Genomic DNA, 18,888 nt, shown 5'->3' with positions numbered 1-18,888 from the left:
TAGGCTGTAAATCTTTATAAGAGCAAACCACCAGGTCTCTTCTCCCTTGGAGCCACTGGTGGGTTTGAACCACCAACCTTTTGGTTAGCAGCAGAGCACTTCACCATTGCACCTCCTGGGCTCCTTATACATACTATAGAGTCTGATAACTCTGTAGAAAGAGAGTGCCTTCATAAATACAAACTCCCTTACTCTTCCCTATCTTATCTAGAAGAGAAGATGACTGGTGTTGATCGTTACGATTTTGATCCTGAGCCAAATAAAATTCTATTGCCTTTTGTTAAAATGAATAGTTATTGTTGTCCTTTACATGAGTGATTTGCAATACCTCGCTTTATTCTGAATCCACCCTTGTTAGTATCATCCAAAAAAGATCGTTTTTCTTAAATTTTACAAAAAGAATACAAGCACTCAAAAACACCAGAAAAAAGATCCTAATTTAATTTTACATAGCTGTATTGAGTGCTTATACTGTGTCTCCAAAACAAAAGTGAATTATTTGATATTTAATTTGATCAATATATTTAACAATATGGTAATTTATATTTATGTAGTATATATGATTAATTTTGTAACAGTGCTTATTTCTCCTCATTTATGCCATACAACACCTATGCACATGTATATACTTTATAATATTTCTCAAACTGGAGTCTAAGGAATCTTTGAGGGTATATCCTTAGTGGTCCATAAATACCCTACAGTTTTTTTTAATTTTCAGTTTTTATTTCTACAAGCAATCTGAATGCCTTAATAAAAATTTATTCTGAAGAATCAGGCTGCTATCTCATAATAAAGTATTGTTATGTGATGTCAGTGCCAACACATGTTGAAGTATTACCATCATGTTGGATCTAAGTAGTTCTTAATTTGTTGCAGGCTAAGAAAATAGAACATAAGGAGATTTAATACGCAAATGATGCACGAAGTGATATGACCTAACACCACATTGTACAAACAAGTTTTTCCAGTGGGTTCGAAAAGTGTGTTGGGAAAACTGAGTCATCTAAGGGCATATGGCCTCATAAGCATCCCAAACTCAAAAAAATCTGTATTGTAGCTGTCAGGACCACATTCACACTGCGTGCAGTAATTTAGTTTTAGAAAAACAACTTCATCCAGTAACATTAGATTAACACGGTAAATATACATTTTTTTCCTTTTATAGTTTGTGTCTATTAAATTTACTATGGTCATGAGAACTAAAAGCATAAAAGGTTAATATTTCATTTTACAGCTCTAAATACTTAGATAACATTAAAATAATCTGTAAACCAGCCCAAAAGCAGAGAGGAGAAGGCAGGAAAGGACAGGAAAGCTGGACAAAAGGAAACGGGGAACCTAGGGTAGAGAAGGGGAGAGTCTTCACACATTGTGCAGTTGGCGGTCAATGTCACAAAACAATTTATGTATTAATTGTTTAATGAGAAACTAATTTTCTCTGTAAACTTTCACCTAAAGCACAATTAAAAAAAAAAAAGTCTTAGATTAAAAAAATAATAATAATCTGTAAAGTCAACACTGGTGGAAGGGGGATCTTAGAGAACTTTTTTTCCTTCAATGAAATGTCTGGTATATTATTCAAAGTTGAAATCCCCAACACATATAGTTGATATATAAAAGATGTCTTTCAATAACGATGATTAAGTACTCTGGCAATTACAAGCCAAGGAAAAGGCAAAGCTAAGGAAGACTAACTAGGTTGATAAGAAGCTAACTTAATTTTTGAGTCTACAGTACCCATTAAGCTTATGGATAATATCCAATTACAAATCATATGAACAGATGGAAAAAGAGTTATAGGAGAGAAAAAACAGTTAATTATCTAAGATGCTCATTTAAACACAGATTTGTTCTTAAAGTAAAAGCACTAATGAAATGTCTTGATTGTTACCCCTCCTCCACAAACTCTCCCCATATCCTGAATTCCTCCTCATACCCTGAATAGTCAGTCCCTCAATCTAGACAATTGTCTGGTTTATCTTTGTACCACTCATGAGGATTAGCATACAGTGCTTCACATCAGAGATACACAACACACGCTTGTTGAAAGGACAATGCTTCTCTTGACCCAGTACTTTCCCTCCAAAGGCCTCATAATGCTTTATAAACAGACACTATTGGATTTATATATTGTTATGAAGATAAATATGCTTTATGGATTATTCAAGATCACATAAAAAATACGATGAAATAGGAATGTGAACAGCAAGAAATGAAATGAAGACCTTTTAACCTTCAGACCAGGGATATATTAAGCAAAAGATCATTAACAGCCTATTGCAGGGCCCTAAAATAATCTACTCAGCCATTTAACTCACCAACCAACAAGAGTATGAGTACATCTGACCATCTTCTTCAGTAGGCTATGAGCTCTTCTGAGAAATACCTTCCATTACTGTTACCCTCAGTGGCAAGCACAGTGCCTGGCACATAATAAAAGGTAATAATATTTGCTAAATAAACCAGGTTGACTGATATTTGTTCTTCTCCTGCTAAATATCAAAGCACAAAATTATTTTATAAAGCTGGAGCCTAATCTAGAACAAACAGCAGGATATCTCAAAATATCAGAAATTAGGGTAGGCTTATCTAGAATATAAAGCTTTTTAAAAGAGCTAAAAATATTATACTTTCTCATTTTCCTCGGGTCATGTTATGGGAGAATGAAGAAAATGAGAAATCAAACGAATTGACCTACATCTGCCAGTACAACTTTATTTTTCACCAGGCAGTTTCAAAGCTAAGTGGTAAAAGTGATTAGGTAGCATAGGGAACAACTCAAAACACTGAACCCTTGACAGAAATCACTTTTAAGAGACAGGAATTGAGAAAAGAACGGATAAACATATTAAGCTGTTTTCAAGACATGCCTAAAAGAGGGATGAATGTTGCTAAACTGAGAGAAGCTTGGTAAGAAAATATGCCTATTGAGAAGGATTTGGGATTAAAGAAGAAAACGTGATTAAAAACTGAATTAAACGATCGAACTAAGGATCAGCAACCATCTTGAATAATTTCTAGGAGCCCTGGCGGTGCCGTGGTTAAGTGCTCGGCTGCTAACCTAAAGGTCGGCAGTTTAAACTCACCAGCTGCTTTGTAGGAGAAAGATGTAGCAGTCTGCTTCCATAAACATTTACAGCCTTGGAAAGCCTATGGGGCAGATCTACTCAGTCCTACAGGGTCACTATGAGTTGGAATCGACTCGAAGACAACCAGATTTTAGAAGCAGCACGATGCAAAAACAATGTTACACGCTCCTGGATTAGGAGACAGGACTATTCAAAAAAATGAATTTTCACACAGGAGTAAACACATGCACACATATTCACAGAAGTGAAGCGTTCCTGTTAATCTAACACTAACATCTCCACGATGTCAGCATCAATCTGGCTCTAGATTTTTTCAGTAACGACCATAACACAGACTAAAGCTCGATAAGAGTAGCTCTGCAACATGGTCTTATGTTACGAAATGTTAAGATCCTCTGCTCTTCCCGTTTACCTTCTCTTTAACCTATCCCTGCTTTCAGGTATTTAAATTCCCAGGTACACAACTCACAGCATACAAGAGAAAGGTCATTTAAAAATCAAAGCTTTTTTGAAAATACTTAATTTTGTTCAAAGAAAAATACACCTTGGGTTAAGAGTAGATTCTCATAGTATTTAAATATCCTAGTAAAATGCTGGAACTAATTGGGTATTTAAAAACCAGAACGTTAACACCAAGTAAGTCATGATTAACACTTACGCTAGGGAAACAGTGCTCGTAGAATTTTATTCAATACCCAATATTCTGAAATTGCTTATAACAATAAGATAAATCAAGTTCTGGTTCATTTCTTCTATTGTATATTAAGTACTTCCGGTGCTATGCTTTTTGGATACTATCAAAACTTTGATGTCTTTACTTTCTAGTCTTTTAGCAGTCTTTGTAGGGCAAAGGCATGCATTAAGATACATTGGTAATGGAAAGTTTCAGAAATTTTTAGGAAAACCACTTATCCAATAGCCCTAGTATGTCTCTGAACTTGTGAATCTCATAGTCCTAATTGTTTAAATGCTTACAAATGCAAATATTATCTGAGTACCGAAAGATGGCTGCAGAAATGGGAGAGATTCTACTTGTAGTAATGGGTTGGAATGATATTTTCCTTAATAACTCTGTTATAAATGTACCGCCCAAGCTGAAAGTCATTATGGGACTATTTATAATTTAGAGTTTTCTGTCAAGATGATTTCATGCCCTGACATGGCACTGAGTAGGCTGAAAACAGCTGTATGCCCTGAAGGGAAATGAAATTACTGGTAGTGTTCAAGACCAAAGGTATTAAATACACAGTATTTCCTACAGAACTTCATGAGAATGATGATGGCTAATTGATCGTAACATGCAGTAAAATTATGCTACTCAAGCAGTAACAATTATAATAATAAATGTGATTCATCCAATAAAGTTCCTTCCCTCTAAGTTAACTATAAATATAATGCTAATCCTTAGAGCTCCCTAATGAACTAGATGGATGGCAGTATGACAATTAAGATTTTTTTGTGCACAAAAAGTGTGTCAGGCAAATTTTAGAAAAGTTCAGAGAAACCATTTATCCAACATCCCTAAAACGTCTTTTTATTTGTACATTTTAACCTTGCATAAAATGGGTTTAACCAACAGTGTCAAAAGAAAAATGTCATTATTAGTAGCATGAACATGTACTGTGGAGAATACTGCTCTAGACTCTAAAGTTGTTAAAAGCAGACAGGACTACTGGGCTGAACTATTTGTTTTTGCTTTGCGCTGTTTTTCTTGCTCAGGTTTTAAACAACCTTGGAAACTCTATGAGACAGTTCTACTCTGTCATATAGGGTCGCTATGAGTGGGAATCTACTCGACGGCAGTGGGTATTAGAATAAAAATACTAGATTATGTCTAATTTGTTCCTTATATTTTGGAGGATTTTCACGAAAATCCTGAGTTTATGGAAAATTCTGAATACATTTGTTGCACATAGTCTTCATGTTTCAGCCAAATGCTACTGGACGTGAGAGAAAGTTCTAGCCCAGTTATGCACTGGATGACAAGAAGAAATCACTTGACTTCCCCCCCCCAGCCCCAAATGCCTAATCTATCTCCTTTATAAAATGAGATGTTTACCATTTAAAGCACATGATAGCAGAACTAGATGTTCTGACAGCTCTGACATTTTTTTAAGTGATAAGGATGTCTATTAAGAGGTGTGAATATTATAAATGTGGGTTGGGACACAGAACTAGAGACAAAATAGTGACAGAAAACTACTAATAAAGAATAACATACTACAGTATCTGTTGGTTATACAGGTCAAATCCCAGTTACAGCAAATGCCATAACAAATTCCAATGGAAAACTGAATCTGACAAAAAAGACTCCCAATGCTTAGGCTGATGACCTACACACACCTCAACTAATACTCAGTTTATAGCAGTGCTCCCTACCAACATCAACAGTACCAGGAAATATAAAAAGGCCTCTATTATTTGCTTGCTCTGACCACAGTGATGATTTAATCATTCTGTTCAAAATGTTAATAATCTTATAATAGGTTTATTTTAATTCCTCAAAGACGTGGATTCCGACTGTATACTATAATTTTATATAATAATAATGCCAAAAAGGTGTTAATAGTGGGCCCAAATGGAACACAAAGGTCAGCTGTGAACGATGCTATAAAACAGGTCAATAAAAATGTGTTAAAGGCTGCAATTAATTCTTGCTTTTATTTCATAGTAGCAATAAGGCACTGCAGAAAGAGTGTGATTTCAAGGAGATTACTGCATGGCATGTGGTTGAAATTACTCAGCAGCTTTTCTTCCCCTTTCCTACGAAGGAAACAAAAAGCCAACTGTTGCCCAAGTTTGATTTCAAATATGATTATTGTTGAAGAGTACACATGCCCAAAAGAACCTACAGTAAAGTCTGAAAAGTATGTAATGTAAATGTTCCTAAAAGTCAATGCAATGTGTATTTTTATATTATCAAAAATGTGTTTAATAACTAAAAAAATACACAAACGACTTAGGCTCGAGGGAAGAAATGAAGGTTAAATCTGCATTTCACTGATTTTAAATGCCAGGTTGAAATGGAAAAGTACCAGAATGTAAAGCTATGAGTCAGTGTCTCTATTTACCCTAAAGGCACAAAGTCTGAGAGTAAAGCACATAAAGGTTAGCTCTCTCTCACCCTAAGTCTTACCCTCTACCGAGGACAGCAATTTTACAGCCTCTTATAAAAAAAAAAAAAAAAAAATTTTTTTTTTTTTCTTATTTTACAGTCTCTTATTTGGTAATGGAGCCCTAGTGGCACAGTGGTTAAGAGCTACAGCTGTGAACCAAAAAGGGGGCAGTTCAAATCTACCAGCTGCTCCTTGGAAACCCTATGGGGCAATTCTACTCTGTCCTACAGGGTCGCTATGAGTTGCAATGAGCTTGATGGCAATGAGTTTTGGGTTTTATTTGGTAGTGGAGCAGAAAAAAGAAAATATATTCTAGGTAGGCAATAAGAGACACACTGTCTTCATTCGTCATTCAATAAACTCTTCTATACTATACGGTATATTTTCTTTTTTAAATTCTTTGGTCAAATACACTCTTGTCTTACAAACTGTAGTGACTTTTCATTTAGAAATAAGTGAGCTTACTTCTCAGGTTATTTGCCTTTCACTTAAATATTCCAGTATAATTTATTTCCTGTGTCTGAAAAGAGAAAGTTTGGTTTTGAAGAGATGTCATATATAAATCAAAAGTAAAATGAACACTCAGTCTACCTTCTGTACTTAAATTACCTACAGAAGTTGTTCCAAAATTAGATCTGAGGACTTGGCAGAATAGAGAACATGGCCTTCACAGAAGAATAGCACTATACTAAGAAGAAAGGGGGCGGGGGGAGGAATTAAAGAGGGAAAAGGAGAAGTGGGAAAGACAAAAAGGAAGGAAGGAGAAGCAAGCAAAGAAAGAAACCTTCAAAAGCTCTGTAAGAAGGTTATATAGAAAAATCATCAAATATAAATATTTATAATACATTTTCACCCCAAAGCATACTACTTTGCATTTAAATAGCCCCTTGGCCCAAAAGTCTTAAGTTTTTTTATTAGTTGATTCATAATTCAAAGTACAGGGATGTGGAACTTTGGAAATATTATGCAGTTCATTCTGAGATTGAGATAAAACAATTTTACTCATAGTGCATTTTGCAAAAGAGAATAAAGAAGCGGAAAAAAAAGTATAAAGGACATAAGGAAATACTGCCAAAAATTTTATTTACATCCATTATTTGTCAATTCAATAAAGTGATGAGTACATATGTAGTTTAAAGATATTATGGAAAACTGCTCTTGAAATAACATTTATTGTTGTATACTGTCATAGCGTTTATTGCAGTACATTGTCACATTTACCTATAAACAGAAGAAGATAGTGCAGTACAGAGGAATGGACACAGAACATAATATTAGCGGTCTAGGTGATACCTTCAGATTCCATAGTACGTAAGTAAAAAGATCTTAAAGTAGATTTAAAAAGTAGATTTACATGTAACTTCCCTTAGGTCTCTATTTTCACACTAATAAAGAAGGAAGAATTATTTCTGGCCTAATTCACAGGGCTTTCATAAGAATAAAATTAGAATGTATAGAAATAACTTTGTAAACTATGAAAGGCTATAAATATAAATGATTATTTTTATTATTATGTATTTTATTTCCTATTATTAAAACTTTTGGGGAAGTTTTTCAAATGTTGAAACAAAATTTACTTAAATCTTGATGATCCCCACTAATTTGGCACAGGCAGGCTGGACACAATCCTCACCTGAGAGGTTAGTTACATTTACCATACACAAGTCTTTAAACTGGAAGAAAACAGAGAGAGCATTTTTTTTTTCCTATGAAAAGTGATGCAAAGCATATGCTCTGAAACCAGATAGTTCTACTGTGTACAATGACTTTGGGCAAGTTACATGAAGTCTTTGCTCTTCAGGAGCAACCTCAGAGACTGTGGTGAAAATTAGATGAGTTAATACATTCAGTAATAAGCACTCAAATATGTTAGCTATTTTTATTATTACGTATCATTAAAGCCATTATAAGCTTTCTACTTTCTCAGAACAGTAAGCTAATAAGCCTCAGAAAATCACTCTTCTTTACCTTCAAAGTACTAAAGCTTGATATATCTAGGGAGTTCTGCTTCTGGTATGATGGAGTAACCCCTAACAGACCAACTATAAGCTCTAGGCTAAACACAAAAAACAACTCATTGAGGGCTCTGGAGAGAGAAAAAGAGCAGGTATAGTTTGGAGGGGTGGTCCAAACTTGGAGAAAGGGACTAGCTCAGATGAGTTTGCATTTTTTGCAGCTTTGACCTGAGAGCAGGCCACAGTCTTGGTGCAATGCAGAGTGGCTGAAGCCCCAATAGAAAGCCGTTCTCACCTGAGGAAGAAAGGACAAAGCCCCGCGTAATCACAGCTGCCACAGAATAAGGAGGGAAATACGCAAAGAGCCAGAAAATGAGAACCCTAAATTACATGTATAAAATCTGTCCAAGTCTCCAGAATAACCCCAAACTGAGCATGCACGTGACAGACTACAAAGCTGGCCAACTCAAGATGAAAGGACTACACTGAGACTTGGGCTGCTGCCCATAATAAGCAAGACAGAATTTGTACTACAAGTCAAATTATGTGAAACGCTTGTGAGACAGAATTTGTACTACAAGTCAAATTAAGTGAAATGCTTGTTAAAACAAAACAATCAATACTCTCATAACATTCACAATTTCCAGGAGAGAATCCTAAAAATTACTTGATAAACAAAAACCAGGAAATTGTGACCCATTTGCAAAGAAAAAGATAATCACCAGAGGCCAACCTTGTAAAATGATACAGATACTGAAATTATCAGGCAATGACTTTTAAGCAGCTGTTACAACTATGCTTAGTGAGGTAAAGGAAATTATACTTACAATGAATGAAAGGAAATAAATTTTCAAGGCAGAAACTGGAAATATAAAAAAGATCCAAAATGAAATTTCTAAATATAAAAATTCACTGGATAATCTCACAACACAAGGGAGATGAAAGAAGAAAAAGTAAGTGAACTTGAAAACAGATCCACGGAAATAATCCTATCTGAAGAAGAAGAACACATACACACACACACAAAAATTGCCCCACCCCCCAAAAAGAGCAAATTCCCAGGGATCTGAAGCACAATATTAAGAGTTGGGAGTTGCAGAAGGAAAGGAGAGAGAGAATGGGGAGGGAAGAGATTTTTAAAGAAATAATGGCCAAAATCTACACATTTAAGATCAGTGAACCCCAAAGAGGATTAATACATAGAAAACCATGCCTGGGCACGCTGTAGGCAAATTGTTGAAAACCAAAATAAAAGGGAAATCTTGAAAGCAGTCAAGAGAAAAACAGTGTATTATATACTGGGAAACAATGGTTCAAATGAGGTAGGACCAGCAATATTATTTGTGGGGCCTAGAGCAAAATAAAAATACAGAGACTTCTGTTCAAAATCTATTAAGAACATTGACAACAAAAGAGCATTAAACCAAAGATGGGGCTCTTAGTGTGAGACCTGTGCAGCTGTGGAGGTTGCACGCCTATGAAACCAACCTCGGAATGATGACAGACGCACTTTCATCAGGAGTTACGGAGGCCAGGGGGCAGAGAAGCAACATCTGCAAAATGCTGAAAGAACAACTATCAACCCAGTAGTCTATATTCAGAAAAAATATCTTTCAAGAATAAAAGCAAAATATAGACATTTTCAGATAAAGGAAAACTAAGAGAGATGTCGCAAACATACCGTCATAATGCTAAAAGAATTAGTTCAGGCTGAAGGAAAATAACAGCAGCAAGAAACCTGAATCCTAAGGAATGAATGAAAAAGACTGAAAACAGTAAATACCTGGATTTTGTTCTTTGTGCTAAATACTTCGCTGAATGAATAAAGAGTTCTCTGGATATAATGTGAGTAAAAAAAAAAAATTTTTTTTTTAGTGGGCTGTAGGAAAGGTTTACATGTGAAAAGACAGAAGTGGGAGGACCATTTTAGAAAGCTACTGTTGTTTCCCAGGGGGAAAAAAAATGTATCTAGGACTCTACAGTAGCAAAGAAGGAGAAAGCCCATGTTTGAATCCCAGTTGTAACATAAAACCTATGCTCTTTCCACCTATGCACTGCAACACCAAGGTAAAAATACAAAGAGTTTTCTGAGTTTGTGATACTAGCAGAAGATGAAGCTCAGTTTAAGCATCATTCAGTCCTGGCAGGGTCCCTAGAAATATGTCCATATCATTATATGCTTTTGTAAAAAAAATTTTTTGCAACAATAAAAAAAATGGCTTTTTTCCTTAAATAACTAAACCCACTGCCGTCTGGCCAATCCTGACTCATAGCAACCCTATAGGGTTTCCAAGGTTGTAAATCTTTACGGAAACGGACTACCACATCTTTCTCCTGTGGAACAGCTGGTGGGTTCAAACCATTGACCTTTTGGTTAGCAGCTGACGGCTTTAACCACTTTGCCACCAGGGATCCTTTTTCCTTAAATACCCAAACCTGTTGCTGTCAACTCCGGCTCTTAGCAACCAAATAGGACAGAGCAGAGCTGCCCCCTAGTGTTTCCAAGGAGTGGCTAATGGATTCGAACTGCTGACCTTTTGGTTAACAGATGAGCTCTTAACCACTAGCTACCAGGGCTCCTTTCCTTAAATAAACCAAAAAAACCCATTGCCATAGAATCAATTCTGACTCACAGCGACCTTACAGGACAGAGTAGAACTGCCTGTAGAGTTCTGAGAGGCATCTGGTGGATTCGAACTGTCAACATTTTGGTTAGCAGCCATAGCTCTTAACCACTATGCCACCAGTATGCTTCAGGCCCCACAAAACTTGAATCCACATTGGATAGATACTTAGACAAAACTAAGTGGCATAAAAAGGATGAAATGCATATTAGGAATGAAAAATAAATATTAGTTTATATATTCTCTTGAGAATTTAGAATAATAGTAGACAAGTCTTGAATGAATGTCATTTGAAAAGCACTCCCACAAATTAAATTAGCAGCATTCAACCTAATCTCCAAATCAACAATTCAGATCAATATATGTAGCATATCCCAGATTCATGTAATTATTTCTATAGCCAAAAACCAAACACATTGCTGTTGAGTCGATTCCGACTAATAGCAACCCTATAGGACAAAGCAGACCTGACCCATATGGTTTCCTAGCCTGTAAATCTTCACTAAAGCAGTCTGCCACGTCTTTCGCAGAGTGGCTGGTGGGCTTGAACCACCAAACTTTCAGTGAGTAGCTGAGCGCTTAACCACTATGCAACCAGGGCTCCTTAATTATTTCTATAATCAAAACAAACAAACAAAAAAACCCACTGCCATCAAGTTAATTCCAACTCATAGCGACTCCTATAGGGCAGAGAACTGCCCCATAGGGTTTCCGAGGAGCAGCTGGGAGATTTGCACTGTCGAACTTTTGGTTAGCAGCCGACACTTAACCACCAAGTATGTCATGAACAACGTATAAATTCATTTTCTTCCTGGAGGTGTTTTCTAAAAGATATTATAAATATAGAAGGTATTTTGGTTAAAGCATTTAGTATGTCGTCACTTCATTTCCAAGTAAAGGCACTGTCACTTTTTCCTAGAGGACTGTTTGTCACAATATCTTTCTGCCTGCATTTCCTATTTTCAAAAAGAAAAAAATAAAAATAAATACAGGTCTTTCAATAACCTTAAACTCTGTGTTAAGCTACTATCTCCACGACAGAACATTTTAAATTAATGTGACTGACTAAAGGACTATTCTCTCATGTAACCTGACAGAACGAATGGGAAACAGAACTTCCTGGGAAGTAAAAAGTATTATGGTTTTAAATGTGATGGGCCGAGTAGTACAGGAAAGAAGATTAATGGAAGCAAAATTTAATTCTTGTATTTTGGGCTCAAATGGAAAAGTTAAAAGGCTCCATACATTGAGAGTTAAAGAAGAAGCCTGAATCGAAAATGAGACTGGACAGCCAAAACCCAGGAGAGAAAAGTCATTCAGAATAATCGTCTTCTACTTTGATTCTCTGGCTTTCCTTTCTATTTTTCCAGCAAGTGAAAGTCAAGTTATCAGATGATTTAAATGTTATATAAGGCATAAATTAAGAAAAAAATAGCTTAAACCTTATAAAGCAGCTATCTTTATTCCATTTTCATGCTTATTTTTTGTTTGCATAATATCCTTTTGATAAGGAACTATAACTAGTTTTTAAACTTGTTTTACCTATCCATCTTTTAATAATAACAAGTTATGCTATGAACTCTTACAATGAAGGCAAACAATCATTATATTTTTTAATTTCCTAGTAAATAGTAAAATAATATCTTTGTAGAATATTTATCTTTCTTAACTAAAATAAGCCAGAAATAAACATATGCATTCACTAAGCTAATAATCATTCAAAAAATATTTCAGAAACATTTGAGTTTAAGGTCTAGGACCTAAACCCCTTCTACTCAAAGTGTGGTTCCTGGACTAATAACCCTGGCAGTACCTGGTAGCTTGTTGGAAATGAGAATCTCAAGTCCTACCCCAGATCTAAGGAGCTCTGGTGGCACAATGGTTAAGTGCTCAGCTGCTAACTGAAAGGTCTGTGGTTCAAACCCACCAGCAGCTCCACAGGGGAAAGACCTAGCGATCTACCTCCATAAAGAGGACATCTGTCTTTTAGGGTCACTATAAGCTGAAACCAACTCAGTACAACCCCAGATCTATTCAATTAGAATCTGCAGCTTAAAAAAATCCACAGGTATTTTAAATGCACCTTAATTTTTGAGAAGGCCTGTCCTAGATATGTTTCTCACAAAAAGAAGGGAATAGTAAAATTAAAACTGAATGGAAAACACCACACATACAAAACTGAATGTAAACAATCTAGGAACAGATTTTCGAGAACTGACTACATGCTCCAATGATTAAATCAAGGCTTGCAGTTGTTGCTGCTGTTAGGTTCCGGCTGACTCGGTTCTGACTCACAGTGACCTAATAGGATACAGTAGAACTGTTCCATAAAGTTTCCAAGGAGTGGCTGGTGCATTCGAACTGCTAGCCTTTGGTTAAGCAGCTGAGCTCTTAATCACTGCAGACTAAAATGACATCAAGCCGGCACACAGTTTTACTGTCCTATTTTTATTGGACAAGAGTCTTCTTAAAGACTTTTTAGAGTGACCCTGAAGCGTCACAGAATCCTTAGAGAACTCTTAACACCACCAAGGTAGGCCACGGGTTTCTCTCATTTTTCAATGATGCTTCACTGCTGCAGGCATTCTCATTCTCCAGAATAAAAGGACATAGTCATGACTTAACTGTAACCATTCTCACCACGTATTAATGTGCCAACAGAGGGCCCATATACTCAAGAACTGCCCACTGACTTAAGACACCATTGAGCCTGTCCAAACTGGAAGGAATTTAGCACCAAGGGAATCTTTCCTCTTATATGGTAATAGAGTCACTCTATGTAGAACTAGTGTACCCGAAACAATATTGGTGGAAATATCTACTACCTTGCTGAATCTGAATATGATCTGTCACCTAAGAAAAAGAAGTAATTTGGATCAGTTCCGCATCATTTAAGACTGATGGACAGCATTCATTCATTGTCACATGTACACCATGGAGGGTATGTGGTAACACTGGTGAGCAACCAAGCCAACAAACAAAAGAAGTTTTGTACACATGCTGCCAGGCCTCAGCAATTCAAAGGTCACTTCTGGAAAGTCAGCAAGTTGCCTCTTAGTGTTTAGTCTCGGGAGGTTACTGTTTATTGACGGGAGCTTTGATAAGCCTGCAGTTTTATCACAACATAAAGAAGAAATATTCTCTATGGCTTCAGGCTCTAAGCAATCCTCAATGGAAAACACTAAAAAGAGTTAAGAATCACAGATAAATTATCCAGTTTTTATTTCCAGTTTTGTCACATATCTTTCATCTATTTGACCTTGGCTGGTTACTTAAACTTTTAGACTTCAGTGTTAACTGTGATAGTATCATTTGAAATCAGTCTAACCCATAGATAAGTCCCAAAGATAAATGTTTATGAATTGATTCTTAAAACTGTGTTAGATAAGGTGAACAGTTAAGAAATAGTGTTATGCAAATCAACACAAATCCACATACCCAAAGTTCAAAAGAAATCTTAAATAAGCCCAGACATAAAAATGTTAAATAAAAGTTTGAGTTCCTGGGTTTTATATTGCTCTTATTCAAGATATTGTCTTGTTCCCATCAGATGCATCATACACAAAATAGGTTAGTAGCATTTTCAGGTTAATAACTTCTTCCTCCTTTGGTTCAACAAGCTACAAGCGTAATAGAAATGTATCTATCTATTAACAAGCAATTACCCCATCATGCATCAGACTATGCTTGCCCTGGTTAAGCATCCCAGAAGGTTTGTGAATACTGAATGTGTTGAAGCAGCCATCACTTGTCCTTTACCATCTTGAACAATCACTGATTCGAAAGAATGGCACAGAATAAATTGATCCCCAAAGGGCCACAATTCAAATCAGCTTCCTAAAAATGGACTCAACGTCTACTATGTGCAGGGGTGCAGGGTGAGGGTGGGGGTGGCGGAGGTGTGGGAAGCATACAAGGAAAAGTAAGTTACGATTCTGACCCTCACTGAGGACAGCTTCCTAGTTCTTACCTTCTTAATTTGGATAACTACTTGATCATTTTAGAAACCAATGAACCTTTTATATGTATTAGGACTAAAATAATCAGATAGAAATTAAGAAAAGAAACATGAAGAACAATTATAAAGTTCCCATTTGTAGTTCTAATCAATTATCATTTGGTAAATTAAGAGAGACCTGGCACGCTGAATATAAGAATTATCACGTAAGCAGACCAGCTTGAACACAATGTGTCAGTATGATTTAAATAAATGAATTCACTAATAGTTGTTAGGTAGTTGTTAGAGATTTATGTTTACTTTGATCTTGCATGCTATGTCTATATGAGTGGGTAGAGATATTTAGATATGTTTGCTTATATTTATACACAATTCACATACATACACAAACTCTGTCTACTAGGATTATTTCTAAGTAGCATGGTTTGTTCCAAGATTTAAAAAAAAAAAACATAAGACCAGAAGTTAAAAAGCCTTGCAGACCAATCAAAATATTATAACTTCAAAATTATTGTTTTTATATAAATTTACAAACAAAAAGTACATTCAATATCAAAGTTTATCACTACAAAATAAGGTGCTAGAAATCTTTAAACTACCCCTTTGAATTGAGAAATAAGCAGTTAAAGAATGCTGCTAGAAGCAGGAGTACAGAACGCTGCTAGAAGCGGGAGTACAGAACGCTGCTAGAAGCGGGAGTACAGAACGCTGCTAGAAGCGGGAGTACAGAACGCTGCTAGAAGCGGGAGTATAGGTAGTCTACAGATTCTGTGAAACCACCTGCTCGGGCAGCTGATGAGCAGTTTCCTTTTTAATTAGAGTTGTTTCCTGATTAATTAGTCCCAGAACACTTAATGCAAGACTACACTGTGCCACTGGGACGAACGATGATTCTCCTCATGATACTAGCTAAGCATCATCTTTTCCCTAGATTCAAGCTTGATCTACTTTCTGTTCAAATGGGAAAGATTTTTTCACAGCAGAAGGGAGTTGGAAAAACTACAGTCCAGTATCCAAAAAATCACAGTTCAATGTCTAGTGATACTATCATCAGCCCCAAGAGAAAAACAGAAGATGTAAGTTACCTAGAGGAATTCCTTCCATCATTAATTTAAGGTTGTACATGAGTCGAGGTCCAAACTCAAAGGCAGCTAACAGCAACATAGCTTATTTACTTACAAAATCTTGATTTTAAATACTAAGTAACAAAGATCAATTTCTCTTCTGTCTGTAAGATCAGCTCTAGGGGACTGAATGAGACAGAAATTGTGTAAGGATAGCCAAATTATTCCTGCACATACTTAAACCCTGAAACCCTTCAAAATAAGGAAGAGCCTCCCATTAAAGGATGTCTATGAAGAGATGTATAGGGTCACTATGAGTCAGAATCGACTCGACAGCAACAGGTTTTTTTTTTTTTTAAATGAAGAGATGAGGGCCCTCGTGGCACAGTGGTTCAGAGCTGGGCTGCTAACCAAAAGGTCGGCAGTTTGAATCCACCAGCCACTCCCTGGAAACCCTATGGGGCAGTTTTACTCTGTCCTATAGGGTTGTTATGTGTTGGAATCGACTCAACAGCAATGGGTAACTGGATGAAGAGATGGAAGGAGCCCTGGTGGCGTGGTGGTTAAAGTGCGTGGCTGCTAACCCAAAGATCAGTGGTTTGAACCTACCAGCCACTCCGTATGAGAAAGATGTGGCAGTTTGCTCTCGTAAAGATTACAGCCTTGGAAACTCTAGGGTGCAGTTCTACTCTGTCCTCTTAGGGTCACTATGAGTCAAAATCAACTTGACGGCAACAGGTGACTTTTTCTTGGTTTTTATGAAGCAATGGAACCTTACTCAGAGTACCTAAATATCAACTAGACTGATGGGTAGCAAAATTAAGACAAACTTTCAATCCAAAACTGACATTCTACTTTTTTATACAAGAATTGAAGATTTAAAGATTCAAATGAAAATTGCTCATTTTCACATCACTTTTGCAGACATCAAAGTAAAAACTTCATGGCTGTCTTAAAAAAATTAGTCATCTATTAAAAGATTAAGCAGTTTTCATAACATGTCAGAGATCAGCTTCTTAAAGAGAGATGTGATTGAATAATTCTGACATTCACCAAAAAAAAAAAAAAAAACCAAACCCATTGCTGTTAAGTAGATTCTGACTTGACATTACTAACAAGTAAAACTCTTTCTTATGAAGAAAGTATACAAACTCAAATTATTCCAGTCCAGGAATAAAAAATTTCCAAGCAACTTTTACCTAGTCTATTCATTGCTTATTAGGGATAAAAATGTTTGTATGTGAAAAAAATTAAAGCCTATTGTGTGCTTAATGGAAGCGTTACCGATAAATTCTGAATCTTTAAAGACTTTAATATAGAGAAAAAAGAACTAGAGAATTCTAATAAATTGTTATTGTACAATTATTCTTTTAAAACTGCCAACATATTAACCTGATTACACTGCTTAGTTTGAAACAAACTATGAAATAAGCTAAACGAACAATATATTAATTAAATCAAAAGCCAGTTTATGGAATAAAGCTTTAAGGTCTGAAAAAGAAAAAAAACCCTGCAGCATCAATAATAGGCCCAACCCGGTACTTACATAATATCTTTCTCAAGAAACTCAAAGAATTTCACAGAGGAACTGAATTTTCCCAAGGCCTACAATAACTTTAAATGTGAATGTACTCAGTGGCCTTTTCTTTCTTCTTTTTCTTTTTTCCCTACTTGATGGAAAAGGCAGAAGGAACAAGGAAATGAACTTGCAATAGTTCATGAACTCCAGTTAATATTTTGGGGTATGTGTTTGAGTGTGCATATAAACAATTACAAATCTATTCGATAGGTTCAAAAGAAGTAATTATTTATCTTATAGTAAAAACACTAAATAAATAAGAGGATATGTTTTCAATTACTAGTCTTGTGTTACTCACTAAATGTGATGAAAAAAGTGAGACTCCAATTAACCTGTCTGTTCTATGACTGAAAGTATTCTATAAAATAGCCCAGAATTCATAAATTCTAATCCAATTCTTCAATTATGAGGTCATGGTCAATTACTACACTCCCCCACACCTTTTTTTAAACATGGAGCACTAACGTACAGGATTTAATTTATTTATTCACAGGATTTAATTCATTTATTCACTCAACAAATACTTATCACAGGGTAGTGCCAGGCTCTGGGGATGCAAAGTACAACAAAATGACATGGTTTCTCCATGGTGACAGCACCTACTATCTAGTCAGTTTAAAAATCAACTAAAATCCATGCAATTAAAGAGGGGCCTAATTTGAGAAATTCATAGGGAACATGAAACCCAGAAAATAGCAAATACAAACATCACTTTTCAGAGCTACATTGTGGCCGGTTATGAGAAGAAAGTGATAAAGAGAATGGGAGATGAGATGCAGAGACAAATAAGCTGTAAAGGTAGACACCAAAAGGAAAACAGAAGAAAATACCGAGAAACAGATTCATAGAGTAATCAAGAAAAAAGCTGAAAAATACAAAACAGAACTGTTACCAAACCGTAAGTTAAAAATGTGTGTATATGTTGGAGGGGGGAGTAACTGCTTGGTAGCTGCCTCGCAGGTATCTGTTCCCTTTTTTAATTTACCTTGACACTAATTAATGGCAACCATATCTAAACATAAATGTGAACAAAGAAATAAACCAAAGCAAAAGCCCTGGGAAAAACTTATAACATCATCTTATACAGTAAACTATAAAAAATGCTCCCATATATGTGCTGATTAAGGTCAGTAAGTAAAGTTACTATCAAATTGGAGCCCAGGAGTTACACTGTAATCCCAGACTCTAAAAAGTTTTTTAGATTTAAGAAAAATGCCACCCTCTTCCTCTGTCCTTATTTCTACAACTATGAATACAGCTATATCTATAAAATATTACAGATTTTGTTATGCATAGAATGACCTATGCCCAAAAATAACCTCAAAAGTCTTCACTAAAAACAGTATACTCCCTCTCTAATTCCATAAAGAGAAAATGAAGATAACCATTAGAAAATCAACTTTTCTTTAATGTACCTAAAAACTAAGAATTTTTAAAAGAGTAACAAAACTATATTTGATACTAGTAAAAGAACATATTGCTCAAGTACATGAAAAAATT

General features: G+C 35.7%; 1 protein-coding gene across 5 annotated transcripts in view; it reads right to left on the bottom strand.

Moving 5' to 3' along the window:
- Window positions 1-18,888, bottom strand: part of RABGAP1L (RAB GTPase activating protein 1 like) — a 739,959-nt gene that overhangs the window by 489,770 nt on the left and 231,301 nt on the right. The gene's annotated exons all lie outside the window — the stretch shown is intronic.

Source organism: Elephas maximus, chromosome 24, assembly GCF_024166365.1.
Source record: "Elephas maximus indicus isolate mEleMax1 chromosome 24, mEleMax1 primary haplotype, whole genome shotgun sequence".
Taxonomy (NCBI): Eukaryota; Metazoa; Chordata; class Mammalia; order Proboscidea; family Elephantidae; genus Elephas; species Elephas maximus.
This window is presented reverse-complemented; position numbering and strand designations above follow the sequence as displayed.